This window comes from Choloepus didactylus, chromosome X, assembly GCF_015220235.1.
Source record: "Choloepus didactylus isolate mChoDid1 chromosome X, mChoDid1.pri, whole genome shotgun sequence".
NCBI lineage: Eukaryota > Metazoa > Chordata > Mammalia > Pilosa > Megalonychidae > Choloepus > Choloepus didactylus.
This window is the reverse complement of record NC_051334.1, coordinates 60,752,407-60,766,515: the sequence shown is the minus strand read 5'-3', so window position 1 is coordinate 60,766,515 and position 14,109 is coordinate 60,752,407.

The window sequence follows — 14,109 nt, the reverse complement described above, 5'->3', positions numbered from 1 at the left end:
GGGGTTGACAATATCTGAGGAGACCTCTCACAAAAAGTCTACATAGAGGCAGGGCAAGAAACAGAAAAACAAGAGGTGAAAAATTCTGATCAATTAAATAGAACCTAAATTAGAGGTCTAGAATAAGTTGAACTGAACAACAAAGGACAGAGAACAAAGCCAACAAACAAGAAACCCCTAGATAAAAGAGTGAAGATGAGCTCCAGAATAAACTAGTCAAGAAAATCAGATGCCTAGGCAACTTAAGATAATGAGCCATACTAGGAAACACAAAAATATGGATCAGCCAAAGGAACAAACTAATAGTTCAACTGAAATACAGGAGTTGAGGCAACTAATGCTAAATCAACTCAATAAACTGAGGGAAGATATGGCAAAAGAAATGAAGGATGTAAAGAAGACACTGGATGATCATAAAGAAGAATTCATAAACTTGGAAAAACCATGGCAGAACTTATTGGAATGAAGGCCACAAAGAGGAGATGAAAACCACAATGGATGGACACAACAGTAGATTTGAACAGGAAGAAAAAAGAATTCATGAACTGGAAGACAAGACATTTGAATTCATACACACAAAAGAACAGATGGTGAAAAAAGTGGAAAAATATGAGCAGGGTATTAGGGAGCTGAGTGACAACATGAAACACATGAATATACATGTTATGGGTATCCCAGGAGAAGAGAGGGGAAAAGGGACAGAAATAGAAGAAATATTCACTGAAAATTTCCCAACTCTTATGAAAGACAAAAAATTACAGATTCAAGAAGTACAGCATACCCCAAACAGAATAGATCTCAATAGACTTACTCCAAGACACTGATCAGATTGTCCAATGTCAAAAACAAAGAGAGAGTTCTGAAAGCAGAAAGAGAAAAGCAATCTATCACATACAAGGGCTGAGAGATTTCAAGTGGAGTTGAGAGGTTACTCTGGTGGACGTTCTTATGCACTATATAGATAACACTTCTTAGGTTTTAATGTATTGGAGTGGCTAGAAGTAAATACCTGAAACTATCAAACTCCAACCCAGTAGCCTTGACTCTTGAAGATGATTGTATAACAATGTAGCTTACAAAAGGTGACAGTGTGATTGTGAAAACCTTGTGGATCACACTCCTATTATCTAGTGTATGGATGGATGAGTAGAAAAATGAGGACAAAAACTAAATGAAAAATAGGGTGGGATGGGGGATGACTTGGGTGTTCATTTTTTCCTATATTTTTTATTCTTATTCTGATTCTTTCTGATGTAAGGAATATGCTCAAAAATTAGATTGGGGTGATGAATCATAACTATATAATGGTACTGTGAACAGTTGATTGTACACCATGTATGATTGCATGATATGTGAATATAATTCAATAAAACTGAATTTGAAAAAAAAACAGCTTTGAAGCAATCTGGCTAGAGATTGTTCCCCAGGGCATCACTGGAAAATTCTGGAATTCAGGTGTATGAGAAGGAATTTGTCCATGACTTCAGTCTGACTTTCTAGTCTATGGGGCCTTGTGGTTCTTTATTAAACCAGCCCACTAGCCTGAGGCTTATAATATTAAAAAAAAAATGTTATATAAATGGAATCATACAATATGTAACCTGTCTGGATTGGCTTTTTTCAGGTGGCATAATTCTCTAGAGGTTCATTCAGGTTCTTTTGTTTATCAATGGTTTGTTTCTTCTTTTGCTTAGTAGTATTCCATGATACAATGAACCACAGTTTAAGTGTTCACCCATTGAAGGGTACCTGGGCTGTTTGCAGTTGGTGACTCTTACAAAGAACTCTGCTGTAAACATCTGTGTACAAGTTTTGGTATAATCTCTGGGATAAATGCCCAAGAATGCTAGGTCATATGGTACTTGCATGGCTAGTTTTATAAGGAACTGCCAAACCTTTTTCCAGAGTGGTTGCACTATTTTTCATTACCATCAGCAAAGTATGAGTGATATATTTACTCTGCACCCACACCAGCATTTGTTGTGGTCACCATTTATTATTTTATCCATTCTGAAAGGTGTGTGGTATAATATTATGGTTTTAATTTTCATTTCCCTCATGGTTAATGATACTGAACCTGCTCTTAATTGCCATTGGTATATTCTCTTCAGTAAAATGTCTCTTTATAACTTTTGCACAATTTATAATTGATTGTTTATTTTTAACTTTTTGAAATTGAATTTTAAGAGTTATTTATATATTCTAGGTACTAGTTCTTTGTTGGACATGTTGTTCACAAATATTTTCCCCATCATTTTTATTCTCTTAAATAGATTCATCATAGAGTAAACATTTTAATTTGGATAGGGTCCAATTGATCAAATTTTCCTTTCATGTTACATGTTATATATGCATTAACACATTGAATCCTCACAGCCACCCTCTGAGGTATTTAGTCTTGCACCCCATTTCCAAGAGTCAGTTTTGGAATGTTTTAATGACTTAAGTTCATACAACTTGTCAGTGGCTAGGTAGGAAACTCAGTCTATTAGACTCCAGAGCACAAACTACATTAAGTTTTTCTTTTCTGATGACTGAAATAACTAGGTTCTCTGACACATACATTCACCTCGTGGCTTCAGAATATATAAATAATGAAATTTCCAGGTTACAATGTTGTCTACTGATTATAGCATCCAAGGAAAGAAAAAAATCATTTCACAGTATATTTACTTAGGTTCTGAGAAAGCCACATAGGGGTATTCCTCTTTTAGGACTGGAAAGTCTGTTTCATTGAACAAGTGTCTCTCTCTCTTTGATGGTACTGGAGATAACCCCTTAATTTCTGGGCTCATTTTAAACCACCTTTCTTCTTTTAACACATTCTTTCTTTAGACGTGTTCATATATTTATTACACTATGCCTTTTCAAAAAATTCAGTCATGATTCTTTATGATTCCATCCTAATTAGATATCCAATTTCTACAATATTCCCACTTGCCTACCTGGAGAAGCAAGGTCTTATGCCCATAAGTACATCTACTTCTACCTTTGTGTAATTTCATCTATTTTTTGTCAGTTTGACTACTTGTATTATTACAAGTGAGTTCTGGAGGCACATTCCTTTATATTGACCACAAGTGTTATTGATATTTTACTCTACATCCTTAATAAGCTTGTAGAACATTTTTCCATCTTTGACAAATAAGCTAGTCAAAATTTAAATTAAATTGCATCACATCTAAAGCGGTATAATATCTCATTTTATTCATGCTGTAATATTTGCCCCTCATAACTGTTAAAAAGGAGGACTGCATTAACATTTCTGAACCTTTTAGTGAGTCAGAACTGTTTCCATTAACAACTTGCTGAAGATGCAAATAGCAAAGAATATGCTGCAGAGTTTGCAAGTCTTTCACTTCTTAGTCCCAATGAGGGCCAGCTTTTCTTTTTCTGGTCTTTCAACCTCTTCCTAATCCTTGGAATTCCTACTTCCCTAGCTCTATTCTCCAATCTCCTAGAGATATTGATGAAAATTTACGGAGGTAATAATGATTTTGTTTATTAGGGAGTAGCTCATGGATTAAGGTTACCAGATAAAATACAGGATTACAGGATGCCTACTGAAATTTGAATTTCAGACAAAGAATTTTTGTTGGATATGGAACATGCTTATACTAAAAAATATTATTTATTCATCTGAAATTCAAATTTAACAGGGTGTCCAGAATTTTTTTTCTGAATCTGGCAACACAATCCTGGATATACTGAACAGAGAGAAGGTGAAGAGATGATAATTTTTTAATCTTTATTTATAAATCGCCAAATTTAATACCTAGAAAAGTTAATGCAAATAACCATCCATGCATGACCTGTGTGAGTGAACAAAGGATAAAGAAATTCAGATTCTAGAATTTCAAATTACAATGCCATCTAAGACTATTTTAATCAATGCTTGCCTCTAAATATATGAAGGCAAATGGTTTTCCTCAAAGGCCCTTAAATTCATCAAAGAATTACTACAATCATGCCATTCAACAAGATTTCCCAGAAAACAGACTTTTTAAAAGTATGTTAAAGAGCCATAGAAAGAATCTGACATTTCCTTTATGGTCTCATATAATCAGTTGCTTGAATAGATAACCACATTTTGCACAACTCAATACTGTATTTGTATTTTGCAACCATTGAATGTTCTGTACTGAGGCAAGATAGGGAGAAAAATGGGGCCAAAATATAGATGGATGGATGTCTTTCTCATTATCTAGGTCCACACAAGCAGATTTAAGGAAGGAAATAATTTTGTAAGCCATCATTTGAATGCCTCTTTGGTCTGTAGTTACCTGCATTAGCAGCAAGGACATCCACCTGGGAGCTTGCTAAAGAGGGAAAACCTCAACCTCCCACCTCATACTGAATCTTCACATTAAATAACATTCCCAGGTTTTTACTATGCAATTTAAAGTCTGATATAATTGTAAATAACTGATCTAATTGTTCCATTTGGGCAGTGGATGATGGACCACTCAAGGAATAAGGGTATTGTTTGGAATTATGACTCAAAGTCCAGCAATAAGAAGTGGATATATGTATATATATATTAATGTTTTCTGGCTGTGTTTCCCACAGTAAAAATAAGTCCCCCAGAATAACATGTATTGAAAGCTATACAAATATAAAGATGGATGGACAAATAAAGAAACAGCCTGTGAAAGTAGTAAAAAGTTGTGCAGGGCTGGAAACAAAACAGTACTCCATGTGGGTCAGATATCTGGGGTCAATTTCTCTTGCTGGGTCTCAGGTTTCCCCCAGATTGATCTCCAACAGTACACCTAAGTTCAAGTGGTGTGTGTGTTTGTGTGTGTGCTCTCCTTTCTAAGCTTCTTTTTAAAAAACAAGATTATATAAAGCAATGACTAACAATATCATTGTTGGGTTTGTAAAGTATAGAGATATATTATGTATAACAAAAATGTCTTTTAAAAGAGGAAAGGAAATGAAGCCATACAGAATTAAATTTTCCATAATTACTTGAAATTAATTATTATAAATATGAAGAAGATTCTAATAAATTAAAATGTATAATGAAAGCACCAGAGCAATCATAAAGAAAATGATGCAAAATGCAAAGTTTAAAAAAGGAATTTTAAAGGAATTAAAATCATACACTAAAATATCCACTTAATAAAGAAAAGACATGGTAAAGGAGGGACAAAGGAAAAAAGTAGTCATGAGACATTTAGGGAAAAATAAGAGAAGGGAAACATATTTCCAACCATATTAATAATATGTTAAATGCAAATGTACTAAACAATACAGTCAAAAGGCAGCTTGTCAGACTGGACTCTTTAGATTCAAAAATACAAAAAGGTTGAGAGGTAAAAGCATGAGAAAAGATACACCATGCAAAGAGCAAATTTGGCTATATTAATATCATAAAAAATACTCTAAGACAAAAACCATTGCTAGAAATAAAGCATGATGTTTTACAATGGAAGAAAGATCAATCCATCAGGAAAATATAAAAATTTTAAGCATATATGAACCAAATAACAGAGCCCCAAAATACATGAAGCAAAGCACTGTCAGAATTAAAGAGAGAAATACTTCAACAATAAGATTTGGGAACTTCAATACACCACTTTCAATAATAGATAGGACAAAAAAGCAGAAAATCAGCAAGAATATAGAAGACTGGACAATGCTATAGCCCAATTATACCTAATGAAACACTCCACCCAACAACAGCTGTATATGCATTCTTCTCAATTGCACATGCAACAGTCTCTAGAACAGGCCAGATGCTAGGCCATAAAACAAGCCTCAGTAGATTTAAAAGCATTTAAATCACACAAAGTATGTCATCTGATAACAGTGGAGAATTAAATAAGAAATTAACTACAAAAAGTAATTTGGAAAATTCACAAATATGTAGAAATTAAACAACACACTCCTACATAACTAATGGTTCAAAAGAGAAATCATAAGAGAAATTAGAAAACACTTTGAAGTGAATGAAAATTAAAACATAACATATCAAAACTTTATGAGATGCTGCTAAAGCAGTGCTGAGAGGGAAATTTATAGTTGTAAACACATATTAAAAAAAGAAAGCTCTCAAATAAATAACATAACCTTCCACCTTAAGAAACTAGCATGCAGAAAGCAGGAAATAACCATTATTAGAAATAAATAAAATAGAGAATAAATAAGCAGTAGAGAAATAAACAAAAACAAAACTTGGTTCTTTGAAAAGATCAACCAAATTGAAAAACCTTTAGTTAGACTGACCACAGAAAAATGAAAGAAGGCTCAAATTATTAAAATCAGGAATGAAAGAGCTAATATTAGCACCGACCTTCCAGAAATAAAAAAGAATTACAAGGGAATGCTATGAAAAATTGTATTCCAACAAATAAGATAACCTAAAAGAAAAGGAAAAATCCTTACAAAGATACAAATTGGCAAAACTGACTCAAGCAGAAATAGAAAATCAGAATACACCTATAACAAAAATGATATTGAATTGGTAACTGTAAACTTCCCACAAAGAAAACCCCAGGTTCAGAAATCCTGAATGGTGAATTTCCATACATTTAGGAAGAATTAACACCAATATTTCACAAACTTTTCCATATAATCGAAGGGGCATGGATATTTTCCAATTGTTTCTATGAAGCAAGTATAATCCTGATATCAAAACTGGACAAAGGCATCACAAGAACAGAAAACTACAAAGCATTTCCCTTATGTAAATATCCCTCACAAAATACTATCAAAGGTAATCCAGCACTAAGTAAAAAATGATTATAACCAAGTTGGATTTACTCCAGGAATGCACAGTTGCCTTAACATCCAAAACCAATTAATGCAATATATCATGCTACTATTATAAGGGATAAAAACTACATGATCATTTCAAAAGACACAGAAAATGCATCTAGAAATTCCAACAACTTTCCTGATAAAAACATTTAACAAACTAGTAATAGAAGGGAACATCACCAACCTGATAAAGACCATCTATGAAAGCCCATAGCTAACATCATAAAGGTGGAAGATTGAATATTTTATCCCTAAGATCAGGAACAAAAATGATGGCTACTCCTGCCACTTCCATTCAAAATTGTATAAGAGGTTCTGACCAGGACAATTAGGCAAGAAAAAGGGGAAAAAAAAACACATAAGACTGAAAAAAAGATTTACAACTATCTATTCATAGGCCACATGATCTTGCATATAGAAAACCCCAAGGGATTCACTCAAAATCTCTGAGAACTAAAAAAATGAGTTCAGCAAAGTTGGAAGTTAGAAGGTCAACATTGAAAACTCAACTGTAATTCTATACATTAATAATGAACAATTCAAAAATGAAATTAAGAAAACATTCTATTTATAATAGGATCAAAAAGAATAAAATACTCAGGTATAACTTTTTTGATACATGAACTTTTATTCAGGGGTTACCAACAGGGTGAGAAGTCACAAAGAGATCATGATGGCTCTCTTAGGTTGGTCAGGCATCACATTCATAGGGAAGTTGACTGCATGATTAAAAAGGATGGCAAGCCACTTATAAAGGTTTGAGACAAAGACATTCCTAAGGGTGCAAGTGCAAGAAAAGAGTCTTGACGGGGGGAGGGGGTTGGTGATTGATAAATAACCACAACATTTTGGAGACAGGAAGCAGGTAGACTAGATTAACATTTGACAGTGGGAGGTCTGAGGTACATTTATGTCTTGCTCTTTTGTGAGACTAAGAGTTTCTCACCTCCTGCTTACTTCCCATTTCATGTTTTAAAGTTACATTTTAAGGTTAATTTACTGTTTTCTCTTTACTGGCTTACAAAGATGATAGGTTACACACTAGCTTCCTAGGTCATGCAGACTGCTGTGTGCCAAGGTCTGCAGGCCTGTTCAGTTCAGGCTGTGGGCTGCCACAATCCACCCCCACACAACAGTTTTCATTGACCATAGGACAGAATTTACATTCATAATTCACAACAATACAATAAACAACATAGTATTAATATACTGGTACAGAGAGGTAATAAACTTATTAGCAAGTGGTGCTATGGCCAATTTAATGAGATCCACCATCTAGACAAGAGGATCATTAGATAAATTATCACTACTTTGTATGTGAGTTTGCATATGATCAAGAGTGTGGGTTACATTTTGTGAATTACCAGACAAATACATACAACATTGAATGTTAATTAGAGCACAAGCACTGCCTGGGGCTAAAATAGCTAAAGGATAAAAATACCAAGTAGTCTGCCTTATTCTATATCTAGTTTTTACCATTTTCTAACTTTGACCATTGTGAGGTTTTATCATTAAGCAGTGATATCACCAGTTTTTATCATTTTTCAACCCTGACTACAGAAATAAATTTCCCTTTTCACCAAATTTCTGCAGCTTTCTATACTCACTCAGGTTTTGTTCCATATCCTTTCCTTCTTTTCATTCTGAAGCAACCTGTCATTTAGGACAAAATTACTTTCTTTTTCCTTCAATAAAAGCATCCCTCATACCCTCTATATTCAAGTCACCAAAGCATTTCCAGAAATTGTTCTTAAGCAAATATTTAATAACTTATTATTACCATTAAAATTAAACTTGTTAGAATAATGCTAAATACTCAAAACATTTTATTTAATGCATCACTGAAATAGTAATACACATTTTTAAACAAAACTTAACACATGCAAGCATTAAATTGGACAGCTGAGTGGTTTAACAATATATAAGCTGAGTTTTCACTAGTAGATAGAAGAGTATCAGGTGAGGAGGGTTTAAATACCATATTTTCTCCCTTGCAGGGAGCCCTTCAGCGTCAGATCTATAGTTAGTTTCCTATGTAAGTCTAATACCCATGGGCTTAGGATTCTCAATGAGCATGGCTGCATGGGCCAGAACCAGAGCCAATTGACCTTATTTTCCCCAATTTCTAGTATTTGTGGCACAGGAGAGAGAAAGTTATTATCACTGCCCCATTGCAGCTTGAAAGCAGCCTGCCCCTTTTTCTGAATTTGTAAGGCCTGCATGGGCCCAGTAGTTACCATGCCCACAGGGGCAGAAGCTGGCCACTTTGGGTCTGGAGTTAATGCTGATACAGTCATTGAGTTTCTATTATCTTTTAAGTGTTCCTTCAAAAGGCCATTCATTCTTTCAGTTACCCAGCTGCTGTGGGATCATAGGGCAAGTGAAAAGTCCAAAGGACATCATATTCTGTAGCCCAGGCCTGGGTTAATTGTCCAGTAAAGGGAGTACCCCATCACTGTCCACATGTGTGGGGACCCTGAAAAATGCACTTAATTTTTTCTAAGCTATGTATGGTAGCTCATTGGTTGTCCTTGCCCACTGGGAAGGCCAGCAGCAGTCCTATAGCCATATCCATGGTGGTGATGGCTTACTTTGCCCCTTTGGACAGAGGAAAGGGGCCAATATAGTCTGCTTACCACTGGTTGACAGAAATCTGGTGTCCTCAGTGCTTGGTTTTCTGGTGCAGTCATTGTTGGGGTTAGGTTGTGGAATTTCACTAGGGCATCTGCTCTATGTTACCTGGTAATGAATTGGTGTTGTGGGCAGAGACATGAAAAAAAAGTTACCTTATATTTGTGGCAGACAGTCCAGATGTCTTCCCACCAGATGGTGTCAGTACTGGGCTGGACAGTCACAGCTATCCAGGTAGCAGGTTGCCCTTGTGCCAATCCCTGCAGAGTTAGGTGTATTTCCTTGTCCATCAATGGTGGGCATGGAAGGAGCCAACTCGGTGGGATTGACAGGAAGCAGGGCATGCTGCTCTTTCACATAGGAGACCAGTCCTAAAATTTCATGCATCTCTGTACTTAAAGAGCTGTTGTTAAAAATGCCACATCATAAGAGGTAGACTTTCCATTTTGTCAGTGTGCTCACCTGAGCACTCCCCATAAGGGGCTTGTTTATAGTGTCCCATATCCACATACCTGTATGGGTATGGTCTTCTGTAAGTTTACTGGACACCTTAGAGTTAGATCTTTAACTTTTAACAGAGCATTACAAGCTGTGCACAATTGCTTTTTTAAGGGCTATATCTGACTTCTCTGCCCTTCCATAGTTAGGACCAGAATCTAATAGGTGTACATTTAGCTTGTTGCCTTTGCCACAAACCCCACCCAAAACCAATATCAGCACTGGCCACATCCAATTCACAGGGTAAATCAGAGTCCACCCCCCTTAAAGCTTGTGCTTGCACAATAGTTTTCTTAACCTTTTTAAATACAGCCTGCCATGGAAAATCCCATTCCCACACTTTTTCTTTTCTAATTAGGGTGTACAAAGGTTTTAAAATTCATACTAAATAGAGTGCAAATACTTTCCAATAACTTAATAAACCAAGAAAAGCTATTAACTGCTCAGAAGTAAGCCATGTGGGATAATGTGTTTTAACAACAATAGCTAAAAGAATAGACTTAATTTTACCCAACCAGACAATACCCAAGAACTTGACAGAGTAGTCAGTCTCTTCTGGCAGTTTCCACTTTGAAGGTATCCTTGTGGAAGCAAAGCCAATGTACATTGTTGTTTTCCCCATGTGAAGCCTAACACAGGCTGACTGGAAGAATCTAAAAATATGCTAATAACATATTAGCAGGATTTAACACAAAGTTAAATTGGCTTAAATGAGTACTCATATTTTGCAACAAGGCAGCATTCCACCTCCCTACAACCCCACTGCAGCAGGGTTGATTGAGGAATGCTAAAGAAGGCATTATTAACAAGATCTAACACAAAATGAAACAGGCCTAACTTTGTGCTAATATCTTGGAGCAATGTGGTGATGTTTGGCACAGTTGCAAACAAAGGGGGGTTACCTTATTTATCTCTTTATAATTAATAGTCATTCTCCAAGAGCAATCAGATTTCTTTACCAGCAGGGCAGAGGGCTCTCTGCACAAATTGTGTGCTTGAGCAGCTCTTTCTTTCAAAGTTTTAGTGCCTAGCTTAACAAACCATTGCTCCTTAGGTAATTTACTCCACAGTTTATAGGTTTATGGGGAAAGTCCCCTTCAAGTGGCCACACTACTTTGCATTGCCTTACCAGCCAATCAAAAAGTGAATGGGATGGTGGATCTAAGATGGCAGCATAGAGAGGAGTGAAAGCTAGTTAGTCCCCCTGGAACAACTAATAGATAACCAGGAACAACTAGTAAGTAATCCAGAATAACTGCAGGGGGACAAACATGACCATCCACTCATCATACACCAACCTGAATTTGGAGGAATGCCCAAGATCACAGCATAAAATCTGTAAGTAAAAACCACGGGTCCAAGCCAGGAGCCCCCTTCCCCCACAGCCTGAGCTGCAAAGCCTCATGGTGCTAGAGATAAGCTCTCTCCCAGCAAGTGAATATAGCTCAGGTGAGCTCCAACTGGGGTTTTAATTAACAAATGTGGACTGCTTGATATGAGCTAAGAATCACCAACAAGCAGAGGCTCTGGGTGATGACTGACCTTGGATAGCCAGAGGGTGGCTGCAGACTAACCCTAAAGGGGGCTTTCTGTCTCTGTTTCAGCTCAGTGGAGAAAGCCTCAGCCATATTCAGTTCCCAGCATTCTGACCCAGACAAGAGCAGAGATGGCACAGGCAGAGACTATTCAAATGCTAATGACCTCTCCCTAGGGGGTTATCATCTCTAAATGGAAAGGGGTGGGGCCCAGCTCTACTACCCACCTTCCATTGAGAACAAGACCCCAGAGCCTAGGGGAAAACAGCCATGGGCCACACCTCTTTACACCAGTCTGGAGTTATAGGCTGACAGGCACCACCTGCTGGGCACAAAAGCACAGTGACCTGAGGCATCACAGGGTGTACAAATTTTCTAAGACATACCCTCAGGGAAAGCAGATACTGAATATTTCTTCCTTCTGGGACCTGAGCCCATTCTTGTCTAGGAAAATCTGATTGGGGTAACCAAGGAAACCATGCCTAGACAACAGAAAAGTACAATATACACTAAGAAAAACAAAGTTATGGCCCAGTCAAAGGAACAAACTTACACTTCAACTGAGATACAGGAATTTAAACAACTAATACTAAGTCAATTCAAAAAGTTTAGGGAAGATATGGTGAAAGAGATGAACCATATAATGAAAACATTTGATGTACATAAGGTAGAAACTGAAATTTCAAAAAACCAACTGGCAGAAGACACAATGGAAACATACAACAGCAGATCTCAAGAGGCAGAAGAAAGTGCTCAGGAACTGGAGAACAAGACACCTAAAAGCCTACATACAAAAGAACAGATAGAGAAAAGAATGGAAAAATACAAGCAACATCTCTGGGAAGTTAAGGACAAAATGAAAAGCAAGAATGTACATGTCACTAGTGTCCCAGAAGGAGAAGAGAAGGGAAAAGGGGCAGAAGCAATAATAGAGGAAATAATCAATGAAAATTTCCCACCTCTTATGAAAGATACAAAATTACAGATCCAAGAAGCACAGCATACCTCAAATAGAATAGATCTGAATAGGCCTATGCCAAGAGACTTAATAATAAGATTATCAAACATCAAAGATAAAGACAGAATCCTGAAAGCAGCAAGAGAAAAGTGATCCACCACATAGAGAGGAAGTTTGATAAGACTATGTGTGGATTTCTCAATAGAAACCATGGAGGCAAAAAGGAAGTGGGGTGATATATTTAAGATACTGAAAGAGAAAAAAACACCAATCCAGAATCCTATATCTGGCAAAACTATCCTTCAAATATGAGGGAGAGCTTAAAATATTCTCTGACAAACAGACAATAACAGAGTTTGTGAACAAGATACCTGCTCTACAGGAAACACTAAAGGAAGCACTGCAGACAGAAAGGAAAAGAGGAGTGAGAGGTTTGGAAAACAATTTTGGGAGATAGTAGCACAGCAATGTAAGTACACTGAACAAAGATGACTGTGAGTATGGTTGAAAGAGGAAGGTTGGGACCATGTGGGACACCAGAACAAAAGATGAAAGATAAAGATTGGGACTATGTAACTCAGGGAAACCTAGGGTGCTCAATGATTGTAATAAAAAGTACAAATATGTTTTTACATGAGGTAGAACAAATGAACATCAACATTGCAAGGTGCTGAAATAGGGTGGGATTAGGGGGAAAATAAAAGCAATGCAAACTAGAAACAGAAATATTGTATTATGCTTCCTTTAATATAACAAAGGGAATATACCAAAGCTAAATGCATTTGGGAGGAGGGGGATTAGCAGAAGGATGGGGAAGGGTATGGGACTCCTGGCATTCGTGATTTTGTCTGACTCTTTATTCTACTTTAGGTTAATGCTATATTTCCTTTTGTTGCCATCTAGCTGTCAAGTTTTGTTTTTTTTTGTTTGTTTGTTTTCTCTTTCTTTTCTTTTTCTTTTGTCTCTCTACCTTCTTTGACTCTTCCTCCTTCTTTGTGGAAGAAATGGAGATGTTATATAGATAGTGGTGATAGTGCTGAAAACATAAATACATGACTATACAGAAAACCAATGATTGTTTACTCAGGATGGAATATATGGTGTGTGAACAAAGAAATGGGTTGATGAAGAAACCTTCAGGGCACTATATTGAGTGAAATAAGACATACACATAAAGGCAAATATTGCAGGGTCTCACTGATACGAACTAATTATAATGTGTAAACTCATAGACATGAAATATAAGTTACCAGGATATAGAATGAAGCTAAAGAATGGGGACAAGTTGCTTAACATGAGCAGAATGTTCAACTAGGGTGAACTTAAAAGTTTGGAAATGGACAGGGGTGATGGTAGCATGTTGTGAGAATAATTAACAGTGCAGAAAGGTATGTGAAGGTGGTGGAAAGGGTAAGCTCAGTGTCACATATGTCACCACAAGGAAACTTGGAGGTTAAAAGTTGGGAATGTATAAAACAGTGAATCTTGTTGTGGACAATGTCCATGATTAACTATACAAATATTAGAAATCTCTCTCACAAACTAGAACAAATGCATTACACTATAACAGGAAGTTAATAATAGAGAGTCAAATAGGAAAAAATATATAACTATTGCAAACTATATACTATAGTTAGTAGTATTTTAACGTTCTTTCATCAACAGTAACAAATGTGCTATACCAAAACTATGAATCAATAATGGAAGGGTGCATGGTTA